This window comes from Culicoides brevitarsis, chromosome 1, assembly GCF_036172545.1.
Source record: "Culicoides brevitarsis isolate CSIRO-B50_1 chromosome 1, AGI_CSIRO_Cbre_v1, whole genome shotgun sequence".
NCBI classification, from domain to species: Eukaryota; Metazoa; Arthropoda; class Insecta; order Diptera; family Ceratopogonidae; genus Culicoides; species Culicoides brevitarsis.
The window spans coordinates 37,955,364-37,971,664 of record NC_087085.1 but is presented as its reverse complement, the minus strand read 5'-3'; the positions used below and the strand labels follow the sequence as shown (position 1 = coordinate 37,971,664).

The 16,301-nt window shown below is 25.3% G+C and overlaps 1 protein-coding gene across 1 annotated transcript in view; it reads right to left on the bottom strand.

The window, feature by feature from the left end:
* Positions 1-13,254, bottom strand: part of LOC134837304 (uncharacterized) — a 44,701-nt gene extending 31,447 nt beyond the window's left edge. The window contains exon 1 of the mRNA XM_063852672.1: positions 13,119-13,254. The gene's annotated coding sequence lies outside the window, so the exon portion shown is untranslated. The remainder of the gene's footprint in view (positions 1-13,118) is intronic.
* Between the last annotated feature and the right edge of the window lie 3,047 nt (positions 13,255-16,301).

Below are 16,301 nucleotides of genomic sequence, written 5' to 3'. Positions count from 1 at the left end.
ACTTTGAGAATCATCAATTAAAACATTAATTTTTGTTATCAGGCCATCTTGGATCCAGTGTGGCATCCATATCATCCCCTATTTTGTTTTGTTCAGTAAATTTAAAAATTTTTTTTATATTTTTTTGTGGAAAATTTTCATGAGTGATATTAAATATCAAGTCACATAAACAAAAAAAAAAATACCTTTTTAAATTAAAATAAATATAATAAATTATAGAAACGAATATAAATAAAAAAAAACTAAAATATGAAAAATAAATTAATTAAAAATAAAATTAAAAATTTTTAAAGAAATAAAAATTTTTTTTTGTAAAAAAAAAATAAAATAAAATTCATTTATAAAAAAATATTAAAATTTTTAAAAAATCAGATCAAAAGACAATAAATAATAATTAAAAAATAATTAAATTAAATTAAGAAATAAAATAAAATAAAAAGAGTCTAAAAAAACAAAAAAATAATTTAAGGAAATATAATTTATAAAATAATTAAAATTACTTACAAAATTAGATCAAGGTTCAACATTTTAAATATTTTTCTGTTATTTTTTTAATATTTTTTATGAAAAATTTCAAATTTTGTAAAAAAAAATTTTCAAAATATTTAGACATTGATAAACAATAAAATCCAACATCTTAAGAAATTTTATTAAAAATTTCAATTGAAAGTTTTAACAAACTAAAAAATTTCGACTATTATATCAGCCTAAAATGTTAACCATAGAAACATGTTTAAAACATATATTATAGATGAAGGATGCGTAAATTCCAACCAACATGAGACAAACAATTCTCCGAAAAAATTTCTAATTTTCGGTTAAAATTTCTAAAATTGATTAGCTAAAATAGTTGAAAATTTTTCGTCTGGTATGAAAAGTAACAAAAAACACCAGACGTCTCCATTATTCAGCAACAATTTTATAAAACCAACGCAGTCTGTTGCCCGAACATATTTCTCACATCTAAAAGTGTCCTGACATGAATTTGCATAACAACTTTTCGCAATTCTGTCACAGCTCCGTTTACAAATTGCTCATGTTTGTTTACATTTATTTCGTGTTTTTGTATTTTTTATGCTTTTACTCACACTCAAAGGCTGGATAAAAAGTGGTCTGCATTCACTTTGTTGTCGCATCGTCGTCATTCAATGTCACAAAAAAAAGATAAATTACAGTCAAACCTCATAGACCACTCATATGATATCCATACATAGACTTGGAGGTAATTCAACAAAATTTTACTGCTTTGTGATCCGGTAAAATTTATCACTTTTTTTCGACAAAAAAAAGAGGTTTCATGGCTTCGTGAGTACAAACAACGGAACATCATCATGATGACACACAATTGAAATTCGATGAAAAGAAATTTGATGTGACCGCCCACTGTTTAAAAAATTCGCTTATGAAGAGTTTTCATGTTCTTTTCATGTTTCATCATCCGTGTCGTGTTTCCGATATCGTCAAAAAAACACATGTCAGCTGATATTTGCTCTCGATTTTCTCTCGTTCGATAAGCACTTTTGCACGTTTTCGTTCGTCAAATACCTAAATCATCGATTCGCGACAAAAATTTATTTATAACACCGTGTTATTTGCATTTGCTGCATCTGTTGACGGTAACGTGCTCTGGTAATAAATGTCAAGCTTATATAATCTCAAGTTATTTGCATAGATTCACTTGGCGTCTAATTTGCGAGCAATCATGAGGGTGCGAAACTCGATGTAGCACTGCCATTACCATTAGTCGGGCAAACATCTTTTTTTTTGCCTCGCTTTAAATAAATATTGATTGAGGAAAATGCGATAATATTTTGCAAATGTCTGCAATTTTATGTGAAAAAGTTATTTTTTTTTCAATGGAAAAAGGCACGTTTCAAAAGCATAAAAAATGCATTATTTTTAACTTTTTTTTTAAAGGAAATTTAAATGTTGGAGATAGTTATGGTTTTCTGTGAAATATAAAAATAAGGGTAAAATACATTAAAAAGGAAATTTTAAATTTACACATTTAAGGATTTTTCAAGCGGAAATGGTACGTTTTGGACAATTATTTGATGTGGTTTGTAACGTTATTTACACTTACATAAAATAAATATTAAAAAAGTTTAATATTATTTAAATGTGAATATTTACATTAGTTGGGTTTTTTTTTGTTAAACTTTCATGAAAAAAAAATTTTTTTAATTAAATTTAGTAGAAATTTTATGGTTTTTATTAAAATTTGATTGATGTGAGATTTTTTTTTTATTTAAAAACTAAAATAATAAAAAATATTTTTTTTTTACCATGGCCTTTTTTATTAATATTAATATTAAATTAAAATTTTCTTAAGCGGACTAAATCGACGACAAAATTATTATTTTTTTTGCATATAAAATGTAGAAAAAATGAATTTTGTCTGTAATATTAAATTTTTTGAAAAATTTTAATTTTGATTAATTATTTTTAAATTTAATTATTTAATATATCTATATATTATCTTATAAAAAAATTAATTATAAAAGATTATTTTATTTTAATTTTTTCCCAAAATTTTTTTTAATAATTGTTTTTTATTTAATATATTTTTTAAACAAAATAAACAAAAAAAAATAAATGAATAAAAAAAAATAATTTTATTTTTTATTTTTTTATTATTTATTTATAATTTTTTAATTTATTTTATTTAAAATATAATTTTAAAATTAAAAAAATTAAATAAAAAAATATGATAAAAAATAAATAATAAAAGAAATTTAGTAAAAAAAATACTGACGTTACAAGAATGACAATTAAAATTAATAAAAATACATTTAGAAATACAAATAATAAGGCGTCTCCATTATTATATATTTTTTCATGTTAAATAATATAAAATTCAATCTAATTTTTTTAAAATTTTTTCTAAAAAAATAAAACTTTTCTATTTTTTATTCGACATAAAAAATTATTTTTTTATTTTTTTAATAAATTCTCGTATACGAATAAACTTTTAAAATTATTTTTTTCATATAATATTCTTTTTATCTAAGAGTAAATATTGTGTGGGTGTCATTATTAAAAAGTTTGAATAAAAAAACTTTTTTTTGCTGACTTTTTTTTGTGTGTGTTTACACAAAGTAAATATGCTTCAAAATAAAGTCACGTTTTTTTCTGAATTGAATATTTAATTTTTATCAAGTGTGCATAAATTTTCGTTAGAAAAATTTCATTATTTTTTTTTTCAGCAAGATTCTTAGAATGAAACTTCAAAAGTAAAAAGACTTCATACAATCTTTTTACTTTGTAATATTTTCTTTCAGTATCTCGATGGATTTGAGCTTTATGCAAAGAATTTGCCATGTATGAGATTTTTGATTGCATTTTTACTCTATCATTTTCATAAAGTAAATAGTGTGCATATCGATATGAATATCAAACGAGCGTTTTTTATTTATTTTTTAAAGTATCAGATTAAATTGAAATTCAATTTTATTCGGTTTCAAGTCACTGTGGGAGGTTTTATATCTAACTAAATTGGAAAAGCACATTGAACTAAGCAAGAATCGAGTAGTTTAGGAATTGAATGTAATTTCAATTGCATACATTTTTTTGTAAATATTTCTTGTTTAAATATTTTAACCGAAAATTTATTTATTTGTATAAATTGCTTTAGAAATTTCATAAATATTCATTAAAATTTGTCATTTGAATTTCTGTGAAATAATATTTGCTATGAAAACCTGTATTAATTAGAAGTTGATAAACAAATAATTAAATGGAATATTTTCATAACGACAAATTACTTTGACAATTACATCCGCATACCATATTGTATGCAAATATTTGCAAAGTAATATTTTATTTGTTATTATCTTCCATTTCTTCAGCTTTTTCTTCAATATTTAAATAAATTCAGTAAAAAATTTAATATTCGTTCAAAATTGTTTTCAGTCTGTCTGTTTCAATTTAATTTGAGAAGTACAAAAGTGAGAAAAATTTTAATATGTTTATTAAAAAAATCTAAAGTATTATGATTTTTAATTTAATTTTTAAATAATTTTAATCTAATTTTAAAAATTAAATTAAAATTAATGAAATAAATTATTTAATTAAATTTTTAAAATTAAAAATTAAATTTAATTTTTAAATAATTAAAAAAAATTAAATTAAAATTATTTAATAAAAAAAATAAATAAATTATTTTATTAAATTTTTAAAATTGAAAATTAAATTTAATTTTAAAATAATTTTAAAAATTAAATTAAAATTAATGAAAAAAACTAAAAATATTATTAAATTAAATTTTTAAAAATTATTTTTATTCAATTTGAAGAGTACAAAAATGATGAAAATTTTAATTTAAAATTAAATTTTAATTAAATATTTAATTTGAAAAATATTCATTTTTCTTAAAAGCATATGAAGATAAAACACAACGAATTTTCACGGCTCTTCAGACTTTTTTTCACTCTCATATGTTATGAGGAGTACAGAATAGTAATATAAAATAATATTAAATTAAAACAAATTATAAATTTATTTATTAATTGAAAAAAAAATGCCTAAACATTATAGCTAAAAAAGATACGAAAAAATTTCTTATTAATTACTTTTTTTAGAGCATAAAACTCGCCCATTAAATAAAAATATATCTCAAGTCATAAAAAAAAACTTTTTAGACATCTTAATTGGTAGACGACCAAAAAATCATACTTATATACCAACTTTTCTTCTGCAAAACTTTTTATAAATAGAATATGGTAAAAAAATTTTAAAGGTTTCGAACAATTGTATCTGCATTGTTAGAGATGAAAGATTTTCCTGTTAAATCCTTTAAAAGCATGCCTTTTATCTGCGATGTAGGAAATACCGTTCACATAATAAAATAGTTCATAGAAAAAGTCTCAATAATAATAACACGACACAAAGAATGAAAATTTTCCTCTTTGTTGCGAACAATGCCAGTAATTTGCGTGTATCATGACTTATGGCGGTAAGCCACATAAGACTCTTGTAACTCAGTGTGTGGGCCTTCGTATTATGTAATAAAGTATTGGCATAATCTCTTTATCGTCTCCTGCTTTTATATGTGAATTTCCATTTGTTTCTGACGAAACCAAAATCAACAGTGGAAAAATTCAATTTTTCATTTTTTTTTGTTTCCAAACATTTTTCCTATGTTTTCCTCTTTTTTCACGGGCTCCTAACTTTTTTTTTTGCTCGTTTAAAATTGAAAAAAAAGGAAATTTGTTTACTTAACATTTGCCTAAAGGTGCCTTTTATGTGCATATCCAACAAAATTTCCACTCTGATGATTTTTAATATTTTGCTTTTTTCGTGTTTTTTTGTTCATTTTTAATTGAGTTGAGCTGAAAAAGTTATTTTGACATAAAATGCATTTTTTTTTTCATCAAATGAGGAGAATTTGGAGATGAATGTAATTCGATTATCTAGAGTAAAAGTGAGAAAAAATGCATTTTTTATTTAAATAAATGTTTTCACACGTTCATCCTCTTTTATGTCATTGGATTTTCTGTCGAACTTTTTCCCTCATCAAACATCATTTCAAACAATGTCAAAAAGTAAATACTGCAGTGGGTGTTTCAGCAGAAGCAACATTGTTAACAAAAAAATTTAATTCGCTCTCCATTCAATCAATTGAATTTGTCGGAAGCTGCTTTCCAGACTGAAAAACAAACTTAAATTTTCAGAAATCGCATTTATGAATTTTTAAACATGTTTGCCCGAAAATATTTTCCGCAATGATAGAAAAGTAACTTTTTTGAATTACGTCAATAACACGAATATGAAATGCTTTAACCTTATTTTCTACATTTATATTTTGAAGACACGCTGGGGGATTATCTGTTATTGGCTTACGTGGCTTTATTAGTCTTAGGTATAACATGAATATATCGGTTGTCGATTTATTTGGTTTTTTTTTCTTCTTAAATTTTTTTGACTCATAACTGACTTGCCGAGCTATCAGAATGTCCTCGGGTTGGTATTTGGTAACATGAAACGACATGCAAGGAAAAAAAAAGAAAAAGGGGAAAAATAAATAGGAAACTTTTTTTTTGTGAGAAGAAGAAAAATGGTTTTCTTTCAGAGTGTTTTTTGAAAAAAATGTAGAAATGATTTTCTGGATGTCGATTCGTCTTTTGATAAGATGAAGCTTTCAAAACGTTGATTTTTTAAACTTTTGATGTTTTTAGAACTAACAAATTTTGAAGAGCATAATTTTTTAATACTTTTTAAATTTTTTTTTTGAAAAATCACCATGTAAAAATAACCTTTTGGCATTGCTCTTGATTTAGTTTTGCTCTTGATTTAGTTTTCAAAACAAAACTATGTCAAAGAAAAAATTTTTTTTCAGTTTCAATTTTTTGGCAGTTTTGAGTTATAAAATGATTAAAAATGATAAATTAGAGCCCTCTGACAAATTTTTGTCCATTTGGAGCAAGATTTGACAAAAATGGCTTTGACACAGTTTTTGACACAGTTTTTTTGCTCTTGATTTAGTTTTCAAAACAAAACTATGTCAAAGAAAAAATTTTTTTTCAGTTTCAATTTTTTGGCAGTTTTGAGTTATAAAATGATTAAAAATGATAAATTAGAGCCCTCTGACAAATTTTTATCCATTTGGAGCAAGATTTGACAAAAATTTTGACTTTTTGACACAGTTTTTGATTTAGTTTTTTTCTTGATTTGGTTTTCAAAACAAAACTATGTCAAAGAAAAATTTTTTTTTCAGTTTCAATTTTTTGGCAGTTTTGAGTTATAAAATGATTAAAAATGATAAATTAGAGCCCTCTGATAAATTTTTATCCATTTGGAGCAAGATTTGACAAAAATTGCTTTGACACAGTTTTTGATTTAGTTTTTTTCTTGATTTAGTTTTCAAAACAAAACTATGTCAAAGAAAAAATTTTTTTTCAGTTTCAATTTTTTGGCAGTTTTGAGTTATAAAATGATTAAAAATGACAAATTAGAGCCCGCTGACAAATTTCAATCCATTTGGAGCAAGATTTGACAAAAATGGCTTTGACACAGTTTTTGATTTAGTTTTTCTCTTGATTTGGTTTTCAAATCAAAACTATGTCAAAGAAAAAAATTTTTTTCAGTTTCAATTTTTTGGCAGTTTTGAGTTATAAAATGATTAAAAATGACAAATTAGAGCCCCCTGACAAATTTCAATCCATTTGGAGCAAGATTTGACAAAAATGGCTTTGACACAGTTTTTGACACAGTTTTTGATTTAGTTTTTTTCTTGATTTGGTTTTCAAAACAAAACTATGTCAAAAAAATTTTTTGATGATTTCCTCAAAGGTAAATAGAATCAAAATTGTTTGAAGGATCAATTAAATTAATCAAAATACTTTAGAACTTTTAAAAATCTTAAAAGCTTGCAGAAGGTCTTAAAAAAATACTTGAGGTCATTTGAAGGTCAACCTTTGAATTTATTCGATTCACCTTTTAAAAGTTAAAAGAATTCATTCTGAAGGAGTACTTGAAGGTCTTTTAAAAACCCCTAAAAATCTAACAAATGACCTTCAAAAGCTTTCTCAAGGTCAATACAACTTCAACAAGTTTGTGACAATGTCAAAAAGCGCTCTTTCCTCTCAAATTTGACAAGTTTTAACAACTTTTCTGCTTGTTTCAACGACAACGACGACATACAAGAGTAAATAATGATCTCATTTAAAATTTGAGAATTACTTTTGAAACAAAACGGATTATTTATGTCGTGCCTGAATGGAAAGAGGCGTTGAGAACATTGTCACAAAAAAAACGTGTAGCAATATATTTAAGAAACATTTCCATTTCAATTTCCTTGGATTTGAAACGTAGCGCTTCAAAATGTTGAACAAACAATTCGCCATTATTTTTTTGTTTATTTTTAATTCTACAAAGTTGTCCGTTTTTTGCCTTTCTCAAGGCAACCCATTTGAAAAAAAAAATGCAAATTAAAGTGTGAGACAAATGTCAAGGACAAGCTGTTAACAGTCTACTAAGTTGTTAAAATTAATCAAATTTTAATGTCTCTCCATATCAATTAAAAAGAACTCATTCATTCAAAAAAAAGTGTTAATGAAAAAAATACAATCTTTGTTGCTTGACACCTCTTGAATATTAATGACACTTAAACCTTCTGAGAAAAATATTAAATTTTATTTTGCGGTAAATTTTTCTACCTTTTCACCAATTTAATTTCCTTCGAAATTCAAATATTTTCTCATCATTTCGCCGCAAACACCGGATTCTTTGGCTTAAATCAAATTCGTGCCAAAATATGGGTCGACTCGATAAGTTTTGGCATGTGTCACAAGCAACATTGTGTAAATGATCCCTTTTCCATTACTATTCGGAATGAAAAAAATTTATTCATGTCTGTCCGATTTTTTTGTGTAAATTTTTTTTGTCATTCCAGAGAAAGGTCTCTCGTGTTTCAAGGGTAAAATGGCCTCTTCCTACTTTTTTTTGCGGGAGAACGGAATCCTTTGTCTGTGAGTGACAAATACTTGGCAAGCGGCGAGATATTTAGCGAAACAGAGAGAGGATTACTTTCAGCCATTTAGCATTGAAAGAGATATCACAGAGGCATTTTCATATTTTTTTCATAAAATATTCCGCACTTCCTGACAAAGAAAATGAGATTTAGAAAACTTTTGCAAAATGAGATGATGGTGTGTGGTAGAATTAAAATGGAAACAAAAGGAAGTGAACGAGACAATGTCTGGCAACATAGTTAAAGAAGCCTCTCAGCGGTATGCTTTTCTGTCTATGAGTGACTTTGTTGCACATGTTATTAATAGATATTTGTGAAAAAAAAAGAAATTAGGAAAAGATTTTTAATTTAACTTTTATTTGTCTTGCAGATTTGGAGAAACAATGGAAGTTGGCACTTAAGCGACACGGAAAAAGATAATTAATAACTTTTTGTGAGTATTACTTTTTAATGCTTTGATGGTTTTAATTAAGAAGCATATTGCAGCGAAAATCATTTATTAAACGACGGAATTTTTTTCATTAAATTTTCAATCTGTGACATTTTCTCATTCATCTTTAATTTTTATTTTATTTTTTTTTTTTATTTTAATAATTTTAAATATTTAAAAAATATTTTTTTAAATTTAAAATTATTTTTTTTTAATTATTTAATTTATTATTTTATTTATTTATTTCAATAATTTTAAATATTTAAAAATTTTTTATTTTTTTTTTAAAATTATTTTTTTTAAATTTTTATTTTATTTAATTATCTTTATTTTATTATATTTATTTATTTTAATAATTTTTTTTATTTTAATTTTTAAATATTAAAATTTAATTATTTTTTTAAATTATTTATTTATTTTTTTAATTATTTATTATTTTTTAAATATTTGTTTTTTCTTTATTTATTTTTTTTAAATTTTTTAATATTTAAATATTTTTTGTATAAAAAATATAATTATAGGTATATTTTTTTTATAGATTTTTATAATAAAAAAAATTATTTATATATTTGATGATATTTAAATATTTAAAAAAAATTAAATTATTTTTTTTTTAAATTAATTTTTATTTAAATAATTATTTATTTATTTTTTTAATATTAAAAAATTAAGAATTTATTTTTTTTTTTACTTTTAAAATTTCTATTTTTTAATTTTTTGTATTTATTTTCAGAAATTGTTTAATTTTTTAAATGAAATTCAAACTTCATTCCATTGAGAATTAAATTTTTGCGCCAAATAACTCATACACGTGAAAATAATTTGCACATAAATTAAAACATTCAGCAAAATAATTAACATAAATCAAGTACAAAAACCTCTCTGTTCACCACAGACTTTAGTTCTCGAAAACAGAGACACTTTTTACAACAAAAAATAAGCAAAACACGAAAAAGTTAAACAAAACTTGGTGTCATAAAAGTTTAAAATTCTGTGTTTAAATAACAGATAAATTATGTGTCTAGTGGCTTTATTGCACGACAAAATTGGCAAAACATCATAACAAAATTATAGTGAAATCTACTTAAATAGCTGCGAGTAATGCAGTCATTTACATGCAGATTTGTTCATCATCAGCATATTGTGACAAAAATGACAACCAACTATGCTAATTAACTCAATTTAATTGTCAGTGCACAAAATTAACATTCAACGCATTGTGGAACAAAGAATTCTGATTTTACATTCAAAAATTCCATGAATACGAAACCCCACAATGGAATCTAATTTATTTTTCGTAGATTTTGTCTAAAATATTATTTTGGTATTCATGTTTGATGTCCTTTTGGTTGCAAATCATATTTGGTTTTGGTTAGAAACCAAAATTTCCGGAGGTAAGCAGAAACACAAAACTAGATACCAATAAAGTTAGAATGCATTGGAGTGTCATAAAGTACATGTTACATTGTGATAAATGGAAGAAAGTACCTTGAGCTGTAAAACAAGATTTCTATCATTGTGAGAAATTGTGAGCAAATTCCCAAACAACTGCAGTTGATAAATTTTCTGCTTTGAAATTAGACCTTAGGGAGTCCAATTGAAAGCTGGGTGCGAAATTTATTTGAATTTTATTTATTTGAAGGTCGCTTGTAAATTTATTGCAGCTATAAAGCTTACAATAAAGCACAATACTCTTCATTTAGGATCAAAATGGATCAATAAGAGTTGTTACGAGATAAAAGATATACAAGAAGAAGCAATTAAACGCATACAACTGATGATACAAAAGTGCACCGAAAATATGTTTACCAAATACTTGATTGTGAATGTGTCAAAAATTGGAAATTTTCAACCATGTATGTTGAGAAATAAGCAACAAGGATCACGAAATGTAACATATACGACTCTATCTGGTATGAAGGAGTGAACTATTTTAATGAAATGACTGTGATAAGTGATATTAGTGAAAATGATACTTTACGCCTTGTCTTTAGTTCGAAAATTCAAGATAATTCGATATAATGGGTGCATTCAAGAACGCTCATCGCTTCCATCATGATTTTTTTCTGTAATTTTTTCCATCAAATACGTTTGAGTTTAAACTTGATCATTAAAATTTGATCCTATGGATTGAAGTGTTTAAATTAATCCCTTTAAGTGGTTATTTGTTGGTCATCAACATCAAGGAATCTGTTCAAGAGGTTAATTTAATCCCTTGAAAGGTTAATTTAACCTCTTAAGCAATTTATTTATTCCTTTTGCGACATCGACTATATTTTTAAGGGATTAAATTAATCGCTCAAAGGGTTAAATAAACCTTTGAAGGGATTAAATTAACCTCTTGAACAGATTCATTGATGTTGATGACCAACTATAAAGGGTACTCGGTAAAAAATATTGTCGAAAAATCCACATAACCCGCTTGATGTAATTTTTACATCATTTAGGTCTTAGCTCTCAACTTTCATCTGGCGTTATCAGTTTTTGCAATTGCTCATTTTTATCGAAATTTTGTAAAAATTCCAATAACGTCTTGTTATATAAATTACCACAAGCGAGTTAAATATGTGAATTTTTCAACAATATTTTTTACTGAGTTTAAATTAATCACTTAATGGTATTAGATTAATCCCTTTTACAAAATAAGAGGTTATTTTAATTATTTAAGGGATTAACTTGAACACTTTTGGATCTATAAGGTAAAATTCATCAAATTTTAACTCAAACGTATTCGATGGAAAAAATTACAGAAAAAAACATGATTGAAGCGATGAGCGTTCTTGAATGCACCCAATGATATCGATGTCAAAGAAAATTTAGTAGTGTGATGTTTAAATTTAACCTAAAAAGATCACAAAATCATAAGAAACGATTCGAACAAAAAATACCAAACAATAGAAGTTACGTAATATTATCCTCAAGAATATTTTGTTGTTAGGTAACGATCCGTATCTAACATATATTAAGTTGCCTTGGCTTTTCCTTGACTTCTTTTCACACTTGTAGGATATTAAATGTCAAAATATGACAGAAGAAAACTCATCTTATCTAGTCATACAACATTATTGCTTGATAAAAAAAAATTGCTTTTTTTCTTTATTACCGTAATGTAGAGAATGCTGAGAGAATTCAAAACATTTGTTCTCTAATTTGTTTCAAATTCTAATTTTTAAAAATTTTTAACTAAAATATTTGAAATTTCAACTATTTTTGTACTTTTATGTATTTTTATTTTAAAATTACAATTTTTGCAAAAAAATATTTGAAAATGTTAAAATTTTAAAAGAAATTGTGTTCTCTTAACTTTAAAATTAGCCATCTCTTAATTTATTTACCTACATTTTTTTCGTTTCATTTGAATTTTAACGGTTTTTTTTTCTCTTAGCATTTTCTACATTACGGTAGTTAAATTTTTGTCAGCAATTCTCATTGCCATTTCATTAAAAAATAAAAAAAAAACAATAAAAAAATGACTTATTAAAATTAATAGAAAATAATTAAGACTTTTCAATATTCACAAGTATATCCCAAAATCTAAAGTAATTTAATTTGAAGAACTTCAATTCATCAAAAAGTTTTATGATACCAGTCCATTTCGAATGCTTGTAAAAAATTGGAAACCTTAAACTTTTTAAGTTACATAAAAAAATTCCGAACCCTGTTCGAAAATATGCCTAAAAATAAACAAATATTGTACCATAGATATATTTAGTAAACCATACCACAATTTATACCGCAAGCTCAGGTGATACTGAAACATTATAATCGACACTTGCAGTGGTTTTCTATGTATCCCGGCTATGTTCGGGTACAATAATTCACTAATTAATGTTTTTGAACACAATTTAATTATTTTCATTTATTTCAAATGTTTTTCACATTTTCATCATTATCCTCTTGATGATAATAGCACTTTATGTAGTTTAAATATTCTCGCAACACAATGCTATAATTACTCCTCCGCACATTGTTTTCAACGACAAACAAGATGAAAAATTTGAACAATACGATGCATTAAAAAAACACAAAATTTCTCCTTTGTCACTCTTTGCCTCGTTGTTTATTTATAAAGGTTTTTTGTTTCTTAAAGCATCAAAGGCACAAAGTCACTTTTGATAAACTACACTCTCTTGGATTCGTTTCTGGGGAAACTTTTCAACGATCCGACGTAAACAGTTTATATTTCACCAAGGCAATAAAAGTTGCTATGACACTCACCTTATGGCAAAATCGGGAAGAATCTTTTTTTTTTAATAGAAACTTTAGACAAATAAAATGCCAATAAATCTTAATTAAGCTCTTGCTTTATCCTCTTTAGCTTGAATTTCGGTCATAATAAAAAATAATTATTCCTTTCACGGGGAATTACAATCTTCTATGAACAGCAAATTTTAATGAACTTCTTGTTTTTCTGCGTTATGATTTGTGTCAATATGACGACCTTATCAGTAGGCTGATAAGATAAATTTTGATAAGATAATGAAAATATTATCAATTTCTACAGAATTTTGCTGTTTATATAAAAATGTTCTTGGGGAATTTAGATTCTTGGAAATTTGAGCCTAAATTAATTAGACAAAACAATTTGCCTGTTTATGACAAGGAATTTCGGTTCAATATCCTCTTAATATAATGGTAACCATGAACCGACCCAAAAGAGAAAGTTTTAATAATCGATTTTTTTTTACTCTTTATCAATATAAAAAAATTTAATTAAACACCGTTTGAGTCGAAGTTGCTCCAGTTTCATCACAAGAGAAAATTTATTTTTAGTCACATGCAGCTTTATTAGGTTTGCAATAAATTATTTAAGCTTGCAATCTAACAAACTATTCCAGCAGGTATTTTTTCAAATATTTACTTAACTTCGACAAGACTGCTGGGAATTTATTTTTAGAGAGAAAATGTAGGTTCTTCAGGTATTTTGTTTGTTGCGACAATTTTACTTTATTTCTGTAATAAAAGAGCAAATTTTATTTATTAGTTTCGTTACGGAATCCCCTTGAGGCGAAAGAAAAAGTTTAATAAAAAAAGAATGTAGTGCAATAAAATTTTTAATTTGACTCTATTTGATTTATTTGATTTGATTTTTTTTTATTGAAATTCTTTGTGTTATTATTTTTCAAAGGGAAATATTTTTGAATAGAATGTTTTTTTGAATACTACAAAACTTTATTGTGGTTTTAATTAAACTTTTCAAAAATTAGTTTAATTGAAATTGTTTAAAATTAAGCGGATAAGCCTAAAATTATTACGGTTTTGGTAAAGCGGTTTTGAGAGGATTTCAATTGTGTAAAATATAAATTCAAGTGAAAAAAAAATTTTTTTGAAGCGAATCCTTTGAGATTTGTAAGCGATAAATCAACCAAAAGGTATGGTATAGTGACAAATAAAATACAGATTAAATTGTGGCACGCTTAAAAAGAGGATGAAAGCGGATAAAAATATTAAAGCAGTGAAGGAGGTTTGGTAAAGGAAGAAGAGGATACTTGAACCAAATTATCAGAAATATCTTTTTAGGATTCAAAATCTATCAAGATGCTCGAAATGAAAGGACGATACTTGATAAAAATTGCCCTGTGGGCAAAAAAGGGGTGAAATTAACCCCTTAGGAGGTTAATTGACATCTTAAGGAGTCAAATTAACCGCCCTATGGGCGAAAAACGGGTCAGATTGATCCCTTAAGGGGTCAGGTTAATCCCTTAAGGGATCAATCTGACCCGTTTTATGCCCATAGGACGCTTAAGCGACCAAATTTACCTCCTAAGGGGTTAATGTACCTCCTAAGGGGTTAATTTGACTCCTTAATTTGACAATTGATCTTCTTAAGGCTTAATTCACCCCTTTTTTGCCCACAAGATGATATTTTCATACTCAGTTGGAAGAATCAATCTTTTCGAAGACTCTCAGGGTCTAAAATAAAAACCCTTCAAAGTTTTCTTATCAGTTTTTTAACTTTTTGAAGAATTTCTTTTAAGAGAGTAAAAATGGAAAAATGGGTCAGATTGAACCCTTCAAGAGGTCACTTTGTTCTCTTAAGGGATCAATCTGATCCATTTTTCGCCTATAGGGTAATTTGTTTAAAAGAAATTTCTTAAAAAAATTTAAAAAGTGGGAAAATTGTTAAAAAAAACTTTGAAGGGCTTTAATTTTAGACCCTGAAAATTAAAAAAGAACTTTCGACAAGAAAAATTTTAATTAGGTTAAGCCTTAAAATGTTAACGAAAAAATACTGACCATACTAAAATCGATTACTTTAAGGAAAAAAAAACAATTCCTTTCCAAACTTACGTCACTGTATCTTTTTTTTTCCTTAAGCTCCTTTCCTCATATTATTTACTGCCATATTATGTAAATTTAATTTTGACCCATTTTACACGTGCCAATGCTCCATTCTGTATTAAATATTTAGCTTTTCACCCAGAAAACCACTTTAAACTTTTTCTCGAGTTTATTAAATACAATTTTTTTTCATATTTAATTTTCCCATCCAACTGAGACAAAAAGTTCGTTCAACCATTTAACCTGTTGCTCTTTTGGCACAGTTTGTTAATTCAATGCACGTTCATCATTCGTAAACATTGCAAGTAAATGGCAACAAACTCAGCTTAATTGCAGATGTGTTGAAAATTAAATGGTGCTGAAGCGTTTTCCAAGTATCCCATTGACTATCAATTGAATAGAAAACAAAATCACATCTACGAGTTTTTGTTTCATTTGAATTTCAATACAAATTTTATTGGGGGTAGCTTTTAATTTTTGAATTCAGAGTAAATTTCTGAATTTAAATTGAATTAATTACTCTTCCAAATATTATTCTTTGTTTTGTGATTTGAACTTTGTCTGCAATATTTTGAATAAGCTTATCAGCTTATTTTGACTGAAAATTCATTTTAAACAACAACATTCGGAAAACAGTAGAGCCGTTAAAAATTTATAAATAATTTATGCTCAAATGAATTTTTCATTGTTTTTCATTCTCTTGAAGTAAAAGTTAATTCATTTTCTCATCATGGAAAAAATTTAATGAAATAAAACAATTGCTCAACAGACTGGATGGATTTATATTTTTTTTTTGTGTTTCTATGAATAAATTTTCGTAGGACGCGTGTCACAAGTTGATCAACTGGCGTCTATTTGTATTGAAAAAAAGTAAATACGAAAAATATGTGCGACAAAAAAAAATAAATGTTGACTTAAGAATATTTCGGCGAACCAATCTGTTGATTTTTAAATAAATAAAAGTAATTTTTGCGAAAAAAATTAAAAATTTTTTTTATCTTTTTTTTTATTTTTAATTGAAAACTTAGCTTAATGCAAAATTTAACAAAAATATTTTTTTTTTTTTTGAATTTACTGAAAATTTAAAATTTTTTGATTGATATTTCAAGTCAAATATTT